The sequence below is a fragment of the Rhagoletis pomonella genome, unplaced genomic scaffold (genome assembly GCF_013731165.1).
Source record: "Rhagoletis pomonella isolate Grant_MI unplaced genomic scaffold, Rhpom_1.0 Rhpom_scaffold_00014, whole genome shotgun sequence".
In the NCBI taxonomy this organism is placed as follows: domain Eukaryota; kingdom Metazoa; phylum Arthropoda; class Insecta; order Diptera; family Tephritidae; genus Rhagoletis; species Rhagoletis pomonella.
In genome coordinates, this window is record NW_023458568.1 from 17185878 (window position 1) to 17199111 (window position 13234).

Genomic DNA, 13234 nt, shown 5'->3' on the forward strand with positions numbered 1-13234 from the left:
GATGAAGATGAAGATGAAGATGAAGATGAAGATGAAGATGAAGATGAAGATGAAGATGAAGGTGAAGATGAAGATGAAGATGAGGATGAAGATGAAGATGAAGATGAAGATGAAGATGAAGATGAAGATGAAGATGAAGATGAAGATGAAGATGAAGATGAAGATGAAGATGAAGATGAAGATGAATATAAAAATAAGTAGACTGTTATGATCGACCTGTAATTCTCGCAGGAGATTTCAACGTAAACTCTCCGCTGGCCGAATACATGTATGATGAACTGACAAAATTTGTGAAAGAAAACTTTTCATTGGAAATGGTTATTGGTAGATATGTTCCAACAACCAAATTAGCGACTACCATTGATGCAGTTTTTCTAGAAATATTAATAATATTGAAATAAAACGTTTTATATCTTACTTTAGTTACCACAATCTACTAGTTAATATTGTAGATATGCATGTTTTCTCAGCCAAAAATAATAACTAAACTTAGCAATTGGTTATAAAAAATAAAAAATTAAAGCTCGTTAAAAAAATTAAAATAAATATGTATTTAGTGTATTAGAAAATATGTACATGTGTACGTATATCACACATTTCTTTCTTTCTGAAATTCCTCTATTAAGTTTCACTTCTTCCGCGCGTAGGGACTACACGCACTGGGTTTTATTTAAACATTTGGATTTTACCAATAATCACGTTCACGTTTGGTTTTGTGGTCGTCAGAAGGCATATCCTCCATTGCCGTTTTAAATAACCTAATTAAAGCGTTATGTCCGTGAAGAAGTTCTTGTGGCAACAATTATCTGGTTCGATGGTTAATCGTCCTTGAATCTGTATAGTACAATTTGTGGCAATATCAAAATGGGGGAGTATCATTAGTCTACAGAAATCCAATATACACAGACTTATTTCAGACGAATTACCTTAGAAGTGTTACAATTGTATTTGTAGGCATTTATCAAGAATTGTCTTTATTCTGTTTAGTCGCCGTAAAGCAAAGACCGCAATCGTTCTGGTGATTGATTTAACGGTGGTAATTTAACTTTGATCCTTGGTGTCTCCGATTGACTTCACTTGACAGCGCCACTTGTTTCCTCTCTTTTTCTCCAATAGTAGATATTGCCCCTACCTTTACCAATATTTATATCTCGAATATGAGCCAAATCGGACAAGGAGACACGCTTACCTTGTCTTGCCCCGTCCATCGCATTTCATGGATGGCGGTGATGTCAGTCTTTATTTTCCCGAGGACATCAACCAACCGGGCAGCATCCCTATTAAGGGTCCGGATATTCCAGGTGCATACTAGATTTGTCAAACTATCGATGGCACTATCGATAGTATCGATAGTTTCAATTTTTTTAGACTATCAATACTCATTGATAGTTTTTTCTTATACTATCAAAAATATCGAACTATTGTTGGTAATACCTGAATTTTTTAATTTGAATTAAAAATTTTGGTTTTTAGTGTGATGTCGACGTCATATTCAAATAGGCACGCATTTAGGCCAACATACATACATGTGTTAATCGTAAATCCTGTTGTTTGTATAACTTGTGTTTGGTTTTGAACTTTCTAAAAAGAGAAGTATTTCGGCTATGCAGTTACTTAATTTTGAATGATTATAACTTTATAAGATAATATTTATTTCACTATGATCCTGTAAAAACAAAGCAACCTAACTGATTTAGCGCTATCGATAGTGCTATCGATAGTTTTGTTTTTTTCGAGACTATCGTGAATATTGATAGTTTTTCTGAAAACTATCAAAACTATCGATGGTGTGACACCTCTAGTGCATACCCTCAAATAATAGTCCTTTCTACGTTTGCCATGATCGTCATCAAAAGAAGGGGGTATCATCAGAGGCATGGTCTTTTTTCATTGGGTAGGGTTTTAAAGTGCGGGACCCAAACCCAACGCACGTGGGTTATACGTTCTACCCAGGGGATACGTGGATATAAATATCCGGACGAATTGAGCTGCGATTTGAACCGTAAGCATTCTGGCCACCCCCAAGTGAATGGCAAAAGCATTGCAGTACTGGGAAATTTACAGAATATATGTAGTGGTCAAAGGCGAATATCTCAACTAAAACCTAATGTATTTTTTAAATTCATGGCTCTACATACTTGTATACCAAATAGCCGGACAAGACGTTAATCTAAATAAAAAACTAAAAAAAATAAAATTTTCCGTATACTACCGTGAATCAAAAAGTGGTCCAGGTTGGCGTGAACAAATATGGGGGTCCACGGAAATTCATCTGATCTCGATAGTAAAGAACCTAAATTGTTGCTTGATAGTCTATTTATTTAACTTTAATGTATAGTGCTCTTGGCGCACTGGTGCACTTACCGTCACTTCGTGTCGGCGTACGTGGGGAAGCCTTAAAGGCCACCTGAGGACCAAAAAAACGGATGTTGGTATAACACTGAGTGGGCGATGCGGAAATTGCCGGCGGCAGATATTTGAGCACTTGTGTATTTTCAATGCTACAGGATAGGGGATGCTGGTTTAATTCCAGCACTGAGCCCGCACTCGCACATTGTCGAATCTTGACTGATGGCTCCAAAACTGACTCAGTGTCAGGATCTGGAGTATTTTTTCGAAGTTAATGGGGAATAGCTTCACTTTTTCTTTTGGGGAATATGCGGTCTTCCAGGCTGAGGTATTTGCAATCCCCAAAGTCATAGACTACGTGGTGGAAAATAGGTGGAGGGAGCCAAGCTGCACTTAAGGCATTGGCCAGCCCTCTATCTAAGTACTTCAAAACTAGTTCGGCAATGCAAGTCTCGACTAAATTATGTTGGTAAAGATAACGAGCTTGCTTTACTCTGGATGCCGGGAAACTAGGGAGTGCCTGGAAATGAGACATCTGACCCTTTGGCCGCAGTTGGCTTGGACCAGGCATTCCTCGATCCGCAACCAGTTATAACACTCCCCACTTCGGCCATCGAATCGTCACCCGTTAATCTCTAATTATAAAATGATCTCAGAATCTTAACGATATTTATACCCCTCTCTTCTGACCCAGTTACCAATCTTAGCTCATCACTGTTGTGATTTCTAGTGCGCCGCAAAATGTGCCGCAAAAGTTAGATTTTAAGTGCTAGAAAAACACACTAAAACTGAAAAATTTTTATTGTAGCGGCATATTTGTTGCAGCCGCAAACTCTGAGGCGCAGTAGATATCACAGCACTGATGAGCTAAGGTTTGTAGTTTTATTAGAATACGGCTGTTAGTTTAGATTGTATGTAGCGTCGAGTACAACATGAAAATAATATAAAAAAAAACTTTTTAATATAGGTACACCGCTTTTATAAATGGACTAAAATGTAGAAAATAATATTTCTCAGTCCCATAGAATTTGTTTTGATAACTTTTGATTTTGAAATTTTAGCAAAAGTTATTATAAACCATATGAGATTGAAACTGAAAATTGTGGGGCGCATGTAATAGACCTGAATTGATATGAAGGGTAATATATGTATGTATGTGGATATATGAATAACGACCGCTTAAAATCGATCTCAAATTTGTACTTTCTCTGTAGAAACTTTAGGTCTATGTTATGTAGTTTGACTATTGTCGATTAAATCTAATGCTTTGTATTGCATGCGCTCCACGCCTCCATTTTCAATCTCATAAATGGTTTATAATAACTTTTGCTAAAATTTCAAAATCAAAAGTTATCAGAACAAATTCTATCGAACTGAGAAATATTATTTTCTACTTTTTAGTCCATTTATAAAAGCGTTGTACATTAAAAGTTTTTTTTATATTATTTATTTTCTACTTTTTAGTCTTGTCTGTATAAAATTTTGCAATACACACATGCATATACATATGTATAGAAATGGCGTGTCGTCCATTTCCGCTGTAGCGTCGGTTGAGAGGTAGATGTCGCCCTATGCACTAGACTTTTTTATAGGATCTTTGCAAAGCGAAGGTTTTATAGCAATAAATGGTGTCTGGACACACAACATTGCAAGTTAATAAAAGCGTTGTAATAAAATAGGTTTATTGTAGTTTCTGAACTCTCCATTTTTTATATTAAAAAATGTTATCTTCGTAATTGATAGTGATAGACTGCCTATTTTTCACTCAATATACAATACTTATGTATAAAGATTTATTGTCAAACTTTGGTTGTTGGGCGTTTTAATCGGGTAAATTTAAAATAAACTCATATTAATTGAGGCATTTCATGTCACCGCGGCCACCTCTGTCCGCGACCTCTAATGATTTGGTTGAAAGTTGAAGAGATTGAAGGTCTAAGTGACATGAATATATATGCAGGACTTAAATTTTAAGAAAACTTCATACATACCTTTCTTTAAAGTGCTATATTTTGGAAACCTTTTAACGAAACCTAATGAAAAAAAAATGTATTTGTTCCGTCTTATTATGGGCTTTAATTATAATTACAGAGGTAGAGGGCCTAGGTTGTAAGAATTTGTTGTGACGTTGGGAGCTGAAGACTTGCTACAGCTGCTAATCTCTTAAAATTTCCTCCAATCCCATCGCAAGCAGATTTCCCATGTGAACTTGCAGCAAAGCTCAATTCTGCAATTTCCTTGAATGCATTTTTGTGATTTCAGCCCTTTAGTAAATATAATAGGATCATTCATATTGTTTTTGTTTTCTACACACCTTTCCTTTTAGGGATGGGTAGTGGGGGGTTGAAATTCGATTTTTACCGAATTTCGAACATTGCCCAACCATTCGATTATTCGATTCGAAATTTGGTGGCACAAATTCGATTTAATTCGAATTTTATCGAATTTAAAATTTTTTTTTTTACTGGAAATTTAAAAGTTTCTTTGTAATGATAGCTCAAACCGAAAAAGAGACTCAATTGAACTTACATTAAAGTGATTAGTTATCCGTATCTTAGCCTCACAACCAAAAATGAATACAAATAGGAAGTATTTTTTTCTCAAAAAATTTCAGAGAAAATCCAAAAATGTATATCATGTATTTTTTTTTTGACTCAGTTAAAAAAATTACCAAAATGTGTATTGAAACTAACTTTTTGAGAAGTACAATGTACTTTTATTTATTTTTCTTGCTTTACAAGAACTTATACACTTATACATATGCATGTTTACACACATATTGAAGTCAGGTTTAGTCAGAAAGATGAAAGTTGCAGAGTTTTTGCGAATAAAGCCGAAATTCGATTTTTTTATAAAAATTCGATTTTATCCGAATTTTAGCACCACAAAGTTCGATTTCAAAAATTCGCCATTTTGGAGCTAAAATTCGATTAAATATCGAATCTCGAAGCTTCGAATATCGAATTTACCCATCCCTATTTCCTTTTTCAAAAATATACAATTTTATAAAATTTCAATGTCTATTTATCATTTGAATCGAGCGTTAGACGATCTAGAGTCCATACGGCTTCGTAGCGGATTACTCCCACTTCGGTACTTAAAGTTAACATTATAGAGAATGTTTTTATGAAAAAAATAAAATTAAAAACGTCATAATCAAAAAAAATAGATAAATCAATTTAATGTGACAAATTTATAATTCAAGCCTATAATAAGACGGAACAAATAAAATTTTTTCATAAAATTTCGTTAAAAGGTTTCCAAGATACAGCACTTTAAAGAAAGGTATGTATGACGTTTTCTTAAAATTTAAGTCCCGTGTAAATAGGCAACCCTACGTCATATCGGCAAAATATGCTGCACGTATATTCATTTCACCTACACCTTCAATCTCTTCGACTGTCGTCCAAATCCTTGGAGGTCGCGCACAGAGGTGGCCGCGGTGACATGAAATGCCTCTATTCAATACAACCTCTCTGCAATTTACAGAAAAATAAGATTCTGATATAAAAATCTACCTAAGACTTAACTGTCATAGATTGTGTTAATGCCGACCTTGTATGTATATCGCTTGTTAAAAGAATTTGTTATTGAATTGCAAAGTAAAAATTAAGATCAGTGATGAAAGTTAAGTCCATGATGCGTTCTCATACCAGAAAGTAGTTTTTGTGAGAATTGCAGATAGGTTGTATTAAATATAAGCCCTCGATATATTACCAAATTTTGTAATCACTAATTTCAAAAATTTAAACTTAGGTAATAATAATAACAATAGATTGACCCTTACACATTGTGTTAGTGTTTGGCCGAAATAAAATTTTTGGAAAATAAGCCCACTTAAATCTCACAAACCAAATTTGGTATATACATTGTCCTCGACATCCTTAAGCATATCGTGAACCATTTTGAAATCGGACAGAAACCATTCCTCTTAAATTATCGCTAACTTTGAGTTTTGAAATTACCGTTACGTGGGAGAAGCGTGTGGCTATTGCTGATTTCAAAAATTTTCCATGTGGTGCTTAATAAGGTCAAGAGCAATGTGTATGCTAAATTTGATGGAGATCAGTGAATTGGGTTTCCAGATATACTTCACGTATTTGATATACACTTTTTTGCTGAAGAGCCATAGTAAATCCGCATTATAAGTAAATATTAAAGAGTTGCCTCACTTAGAAAATTTGTATCCTATATCCAAAAATTGGGCATCAATTTGTTCGGTAATAAAAGTGATTTAAGAGCAATAGAATATATTTTACAACGTTCATTGAAATTTTAAAAATTAGGAATGGTCAATGCTGGAAAAATTAAGAAAAATACATGTTTTTTTTAAGTTTTCCGATAAAAATTCCATACAATCTAATTTTGACTTATATCTTTATCAAATAAAACACCTTTTTGAGGTAAAATTTTCGAGTGACGAAAGCTGAATTAGAAACACAAAATTTATGATATCAATTTCGTGACAAAAATTATACGCATTTTTTAACTGCCTTGGAAACGTAGGGAAGATCTTTTTTATTCATACGAATCGTTGCAAAAGTTCTGTTTTTTATTTTGTGTTTCTAGCAGTTGACGGCATTTCGCAACGTTCCGAATAAATAAAAAAAGATTTTCCGTTTTGGACTAGATTTTTGGAAACTTAGAATAAAATCGACTGACCAGGTTTGAGAAAATGCCCGAAATGTATATTTTCAGCTGCCAGATTTTGGGTTTTCAGGCGATAAAGTTATGGCATATTTATATCTTATAAACACAAAAGATAGCGTTAGATAGCTTGTTTGAAGACCCTTCTACTGATATCCACATCAATGACATGGATTGAGTAGTCCGGCTTCAGTGGTCGTTTAAAAAATTGCCTTTTTTCGAATTTCAGGCAACAGCCTGTGAAGTACTTTCACAAAAATACACTTACTCACATGGTTGTTAAATATGTTTTATCAGATATTCTTTTGTAAATTTGTTAATGAAGTTTCAATGAATGAAAAATATAGACGGTTGTTGGAAGGCAAGCAAACGATACTGAAGCTACCCCGGATTTTAATTCTTCACAGATGGCGCCCGAGAGGATAAGAACCAAATGGATTTATAATCTACACAGGGACGAGATTGTGGGTATCCTGCATTCTTTTTCAATTCAAGATTCTGGCAGCGTAGCCGAAATGCGGAAACGCTTATCAGCCTTCGTCTTCGACAGCGAATACACAGAGGATATTCAACGGCAGTTAAGAGAATTGGAACAACAGTATTCAGCGGGATCTTCTTCCGGACAACTATCCAATAGTGATGATGCAATTCCTGTTGAACCAAGAAATACCGAATTGGAGGGGCAATATTCAGTAACTAACAGCAAACCTCCGTATGCAGCAGTTATTGACCAAGTCAGAAAACGGTCAATCAAATTTGACGGTATGAAAGATCCTATCTTTTTCATCGAACGAGTTGAAGAACTGATCGGAGTTTATGCTCTGCCGTGCGATATGGTTATGAAAACCATGCCCGAGTTACTCAAAGACAAGGGTTTGCTCTGGTATCGCAACTGCAGGCGAAACTGGCCATGCTGGAAAGATTTCAAGGACGATTTCTTGAAATTCTTTTTGCCACCACGTTACTTTGAAACCCTGGAGGATCAAATCAGAACTCGTCGTCAAAAGCCAAACGAAATTTTCAAGGACTATGTTTTAAGCTTATGTGACTTGATGCGACATACGGAAATTCCTGAGGGACGGCAATTGGAACGAATTTATCGCAATAGTAAGCCTGATTACCAACTCTACATCAAGAGAGCGGACTTTGATTCTCTTACGCAACTAACATCATTGGCTGAAGACTTTGAAGAAATATTAAAGGATCAAAATAGACAAGCTGTAAAAATGAATCAATTAGACCAACAGAAAGAACCGTCAAATGCTTTGCAACAACAACCAAACCACATGCGAAACGTATGCCATCGTTGTGCTGGTCAAGGACATTTTGCAAAGGATTGTCAACAAGCAAAAGTTTACTTTTGTTGGGTTTGTGGTCGTCGTAACATAAAGACGATTGACTGTTGCAAAAAAGATGCGGGAAACCAACCCAGGCTTCGATTGAATGGAGGGGAATCGAGGTCTCAGACATCTCAGTAGGTACTCTCCGATACAACAACAACAGAATCATTGCCATCATTCAACTTGAAAATATTAAAGCGGTAGCCACAATTGATACGGGATCTTCGCGGAGTTTCATCAGCCAAGAGTTTGTTTCTCGTTTTCATTTAAATTACAAACTTAAATCACTGAAAAGAAAAATTCGGATGGCAAACGGGTTTACAGAGGAAATTAAATTCGTTTTTAGAAACGGATTTGCAGTTTAACAAAATGTTATCAAAATTTCAATTTATGGTTATGGAGTCGGTTATAGATGACATCATTCTTGGATTGGATTTCTTGAAAGAAATGAATACTTTTATATCATTTGGGAATGCAAAGCTTCAATTACCGCCAATTAGTACATCCGCGAAACATCTTAAATGTACGTTGGCAAAAGAAATTTCAGAAGAGGCATCGATTAAAGAATTTTTGCAAAACGAATTAATGAAATTTGAAGAGGTACAGGGGCCTTCGAATGTTACCACACACAAAATTGTTATGAAAGACGATCGGCCAATTAAACAGCGATATTTTCCTCGAAATCCTGCAATGCAAAGTGTTATCATCGAAAAGGTGGACGATTTACTTGGAAAAGGTTGTATTGAACCTTCACAGAGTCCTTTCAGTGCTCCTATTGTATTGGTTAAAAAAAAGAATGGACAATGGCGAATGTGCGTCGATTACAGACAACTTAACGCAAAATCTGTACCAGATGCATATCCTCTTCCACGAATACAACACATCCTTGATCGACTTCGCAATGCTAAGTATTTCAGCAGCCTTGATCTGAAAGATGGTTATTGGCAGATACCGATGGAAGAAAACAGTAAGCAGTTTACCGCATTTGCAGTACCAGGTCGTGGACTTTTCCAATGGCGTGTTATGCTATTTGGTTTACACTCGGCTCCAGCCACATTTCAACGTGCACTGGATAAAGTAATCGGTGCTGATCTTGAACCTTTCGTTTTTGCTTATTTGGATGACATAATTGTTACTGGTAAAACTTTCGAAGAACATAAATCAATGCTAGCAGAAGTGTTTCGAAGACTACGTGCAGCTAATCTGCGAATTAATGTCGATAAGTGTTCGTTTTTCACACGCAAAACTAGATACCTGGGCCATATAATTAGTGAAGATGGAGTTCACACGGATCCTGAAAAGATAGATGCTATAAGAAACCTGCATGTACCACAAAATATTCGAGAGTTACGTCGATTTATTGGTACCACTTCATGGTATCGAAGATTTGTACCAGAGTTTTCTCAAATAGCACACCCTTTAAACCATTTGTTGCGGAAAGGATCAAAGTGGGAGTGGAAGGAGGAACATCAAAAGGCTTTTGATGACCTCAAACTCAAGCTCACAGAAGCACCTGTTTTGGCATGTCCTGATTTTACGGAAAAAATTCATTCTTCAGACTGACGCCAGCGATTACGGTTTGGGGGCAGTCTTAACCCTAGAACACACACCCAGAAAATACCACGTAAACACACACCCGGGATACGTTTGTACCCGGGACCTTATTTTGCGGTTTTTTTAATGCTATTCAACCGATTTCTATGATTTTTTTTTTTTGAAATGTATATTTTAATATATAACAAGTATTTTGTCTTTTGTTTCATTCGAATATTCCTACTGGTTCCAGCGATATGGGCAAATAAAGTCAGGACATGCAACAGTGGATTTTTGTTTTTGTTGTTGTCCTGATAAATGCAAAACGAAATAATATAATTTATAATAATATACTTGTAGAGTAACAACGAATACACATTTTGGTTTTTATTTCATTGAAATATTCTACCTGGTTCAAAAGATATGTGCAAAAAGGTCGCGCAAGGTATGGGTACGTAGGTAGCAAATACACTGGTATAACTGGTTTTTGTATTTTATATGCAGCTGCAAGGGTTGTTTTCACACGAGGTGTTGTTATAAATGCTGCCTGTTGATATTTTCATTATTGTTTTGGTGCTCAAAAGTGTAAGAAGTGAAAATATAAGTGAAAATAAATATAACTGAAACTATAAATAACTGGATACGAAATGACTTCAAGAAGAAACGAATATTTATCAAGTGCAGCATATAGAAGGTAAAAAATGTAAAATAAGCAACAATGTAAACATATACTAATTTTTTTTATTATGCAGGCTAACTGAGGAACAGCGAGAATCATATATACAATCTTTATTTGATGAAATTTGTGACGATGACGCTCCCTATGACTTTGACTCAGAAGATGAAGAAGAAATTCAAATCAATGACATTGAAATTGCTGATGACGATGCTGAAGTTTCGCAAAGTGCCGCAGTAGTATTACCTGATTATGCGGACTATGAGGATGATGAAGAAGACGATGAAGAAGAAGAAGTAGAAGAAAATAATGAATTACCTGCTAGTGCCGAAAAATTTGTTGCACGTGATGGTACTGAGTGGATGAAAGAACCAAATGTAAGTCGTCAGGTACTCAGACAAAATATTATAAGAGAACGTTCTGGACCAGCTAGATGCACTGAAATGTTGTCAATAGAGCAAACATTCAAATGTTTCATGAACGTTGAAATGGCTGATATAATTATGCGCCACACAAATAAGTTAGCAAAAGAAACTTATAATGCTTACAACAATGCGCATCCAAACACAACTCCTAAGTCATGGACGCCTATGTCAATAACAGAGCTGTATGCATTTTTTGGCATACTTATTATGACTGGTGCGAACCATAGCAATGGAGAACATGTTCGAGATTTATGGAGCGTCAAAAACTAGCCTTTATATCGCGCCACAATGGGAGTCAACCGTTTCTGTTCGATATTGCGGTTCCTAAGATTTGACGATAAAAACACTCGTGCAACACGCTTACTAACTGATAAAGCAGCACCGATCAGTGAGTTATGGACGATGATGAACAATAATCTTGCTGCACATTACAAGCCCAGCTCATGCTTGACGATTGATGAACAATTATTTCCTTACCGTGGACGCACACGGTTTACGCAGTACATACCGTCAAAACCTGCTAAATATGGTATCAAGGTTTGGTGGATTTGCGATGCCACAAATGCATATCCACTGCATGGACAAATATATACTGGCCAAGCAGAAACTGGTAGGGAAACGAACCAAGGCGAACGAGTGGTGAAGGATTTGTCTGCCAAATACCAAGGAAGTGGCCGAAACATTACAATGGACAATTTGTTTACGACCTTGCCAGTTGCAGAACTGCTTCTCACCTGGAAACTCACGATCGTTGGAACTTTGCGCAAAAACAAATCATATATTCCTCAAGAAATGAAGCAGAACAAAAACAGGACAATTGGTTCAACGACATTTGGCTTCAAAAATAATTTGACAATGTGCTCTTATGTTCCCAAAAAAAATAAAGCAGTAATTTTGCTTTCGACCATGCATAATGATGCTGAAATAGCTGACAGTGGGAAACCTGAAATAATTGAATATTATAATCGTACCAAAGGTGGTGTTGATCGAATGGACCAAATGTTTGCGGAATATCCAACACAAAGACAAACAAAACGATGGCCACTAGCGATGTTCTTCAACATGTTGGACATTACAGCTCTTGCAGCCTACATTGTCTACGATTTGAATAACCCTATGTTGCCTTGGAGAACAAACAACAAGCGTAAGCAGATCCTGCGCAGCTTGGCTGAAGCATTGTGTATGCCCATTATTGAAGCCAGAGCCATAAATCGTCAAGTGACGCGAAATTTTTCGACTAAAATTGCTATTGAAGCATATTTCAACCGACCGGTGGAATCAATGGAGTCAACAGCAGCATCAACATCTGCCGCAGCGCGCACGCCAAAACCTGTGTCCGGATCTTGCTATTTATGTTACGCACAAGAGGAAAAACGCCGTAGAAAAACCAGAAAGCTGTGCGACAAATGTAAGAAGCCAATGTGTCTTGAACATTCGGTCACATCAACAAATTGCTCTATTTGCCATGATTTTCCTTAGATATAAGATGCATTTTTATAATTTTTATAATAAAGTCAATAATATAATGTGTGAAATGAATATTTTTAATTTTTCAAATAAAAAAATAATATAAAAAATGTTTTTTTTTTATTATTTTTACTATTGGGGTACAAACGTATCCCGGGTGTGTGTTTACGTATATAATGTGTTTGGAAGGCTGTAGCTCCTGAACCAATGGTCCGATCTGGTTCAAATTTTGAATTTGAACTCAAAACTAAATAATCTTCCTAGATCCGAAGTTAGCGGTATAGAGGTATAGCGGTTCAAAAGTAACAACACTTCAAAGTTGAAAGTGGATACATTTGTACCCGGCTGTGTGTTCTAGGGTTAACACAAAAAATCGATGGGAAAGAGCGAGTAATTGCATACGCAAGTCGACATTTGAGCACCGTTGAATTAAAGTTTTCTACGACGGAGAAAGAATGCTTAGCTATCATATGGGCCATCAGGAAAATGAGGCAGTATCTTGAAGGATACCATTTTACAGTTGTAACGGACCATTTAGCATTAAAATGGTTAAATTCAATCCAAAGTCCTTCCGGCCGAATTGCACGTTGGGCTTTAGAGTTACAACAGTATCAGTTTGATGTGCAGTATAGAAGAGGTGAGTTGAATACAGTCGCCGATACATTATCACGTCAACCAACAGAAGATTTACGATTAACATCTGATGATCAGCAGTGCAACTGGCTGAAGAAGAAAATAGAAGAAGTTCGTACGAATGGGCAAGCTAATCCTGGATTTTGTATCGAAGATGGGAAACT

The 13234-nt window shown here is 36.1% G+C and overlaps 1 long non-coding RNA gene across 1 annotated transcript; it reads right to left on the reverse strand.

Annotated features, from left to right (window-relative positions):
• Positions 1 to 727: 727 nt before the first annotated feature.
• On the reverse strand, positions 728 to 1224 carry LOC118749094. Its single transcript, XR_004994158.1, has 3 exons — positions 1190 to 1224; positions 927 to 1132; positions 728 to 834 (listed from the first exon to the last, which is right to left on the reverse strand). It is a non-coding gene; the product is annotated as an uncharacterized LOC118749094 (long non-coding RNA).
• Positions 1225 to 13234: the final 12010 nt, after the last annotated feature.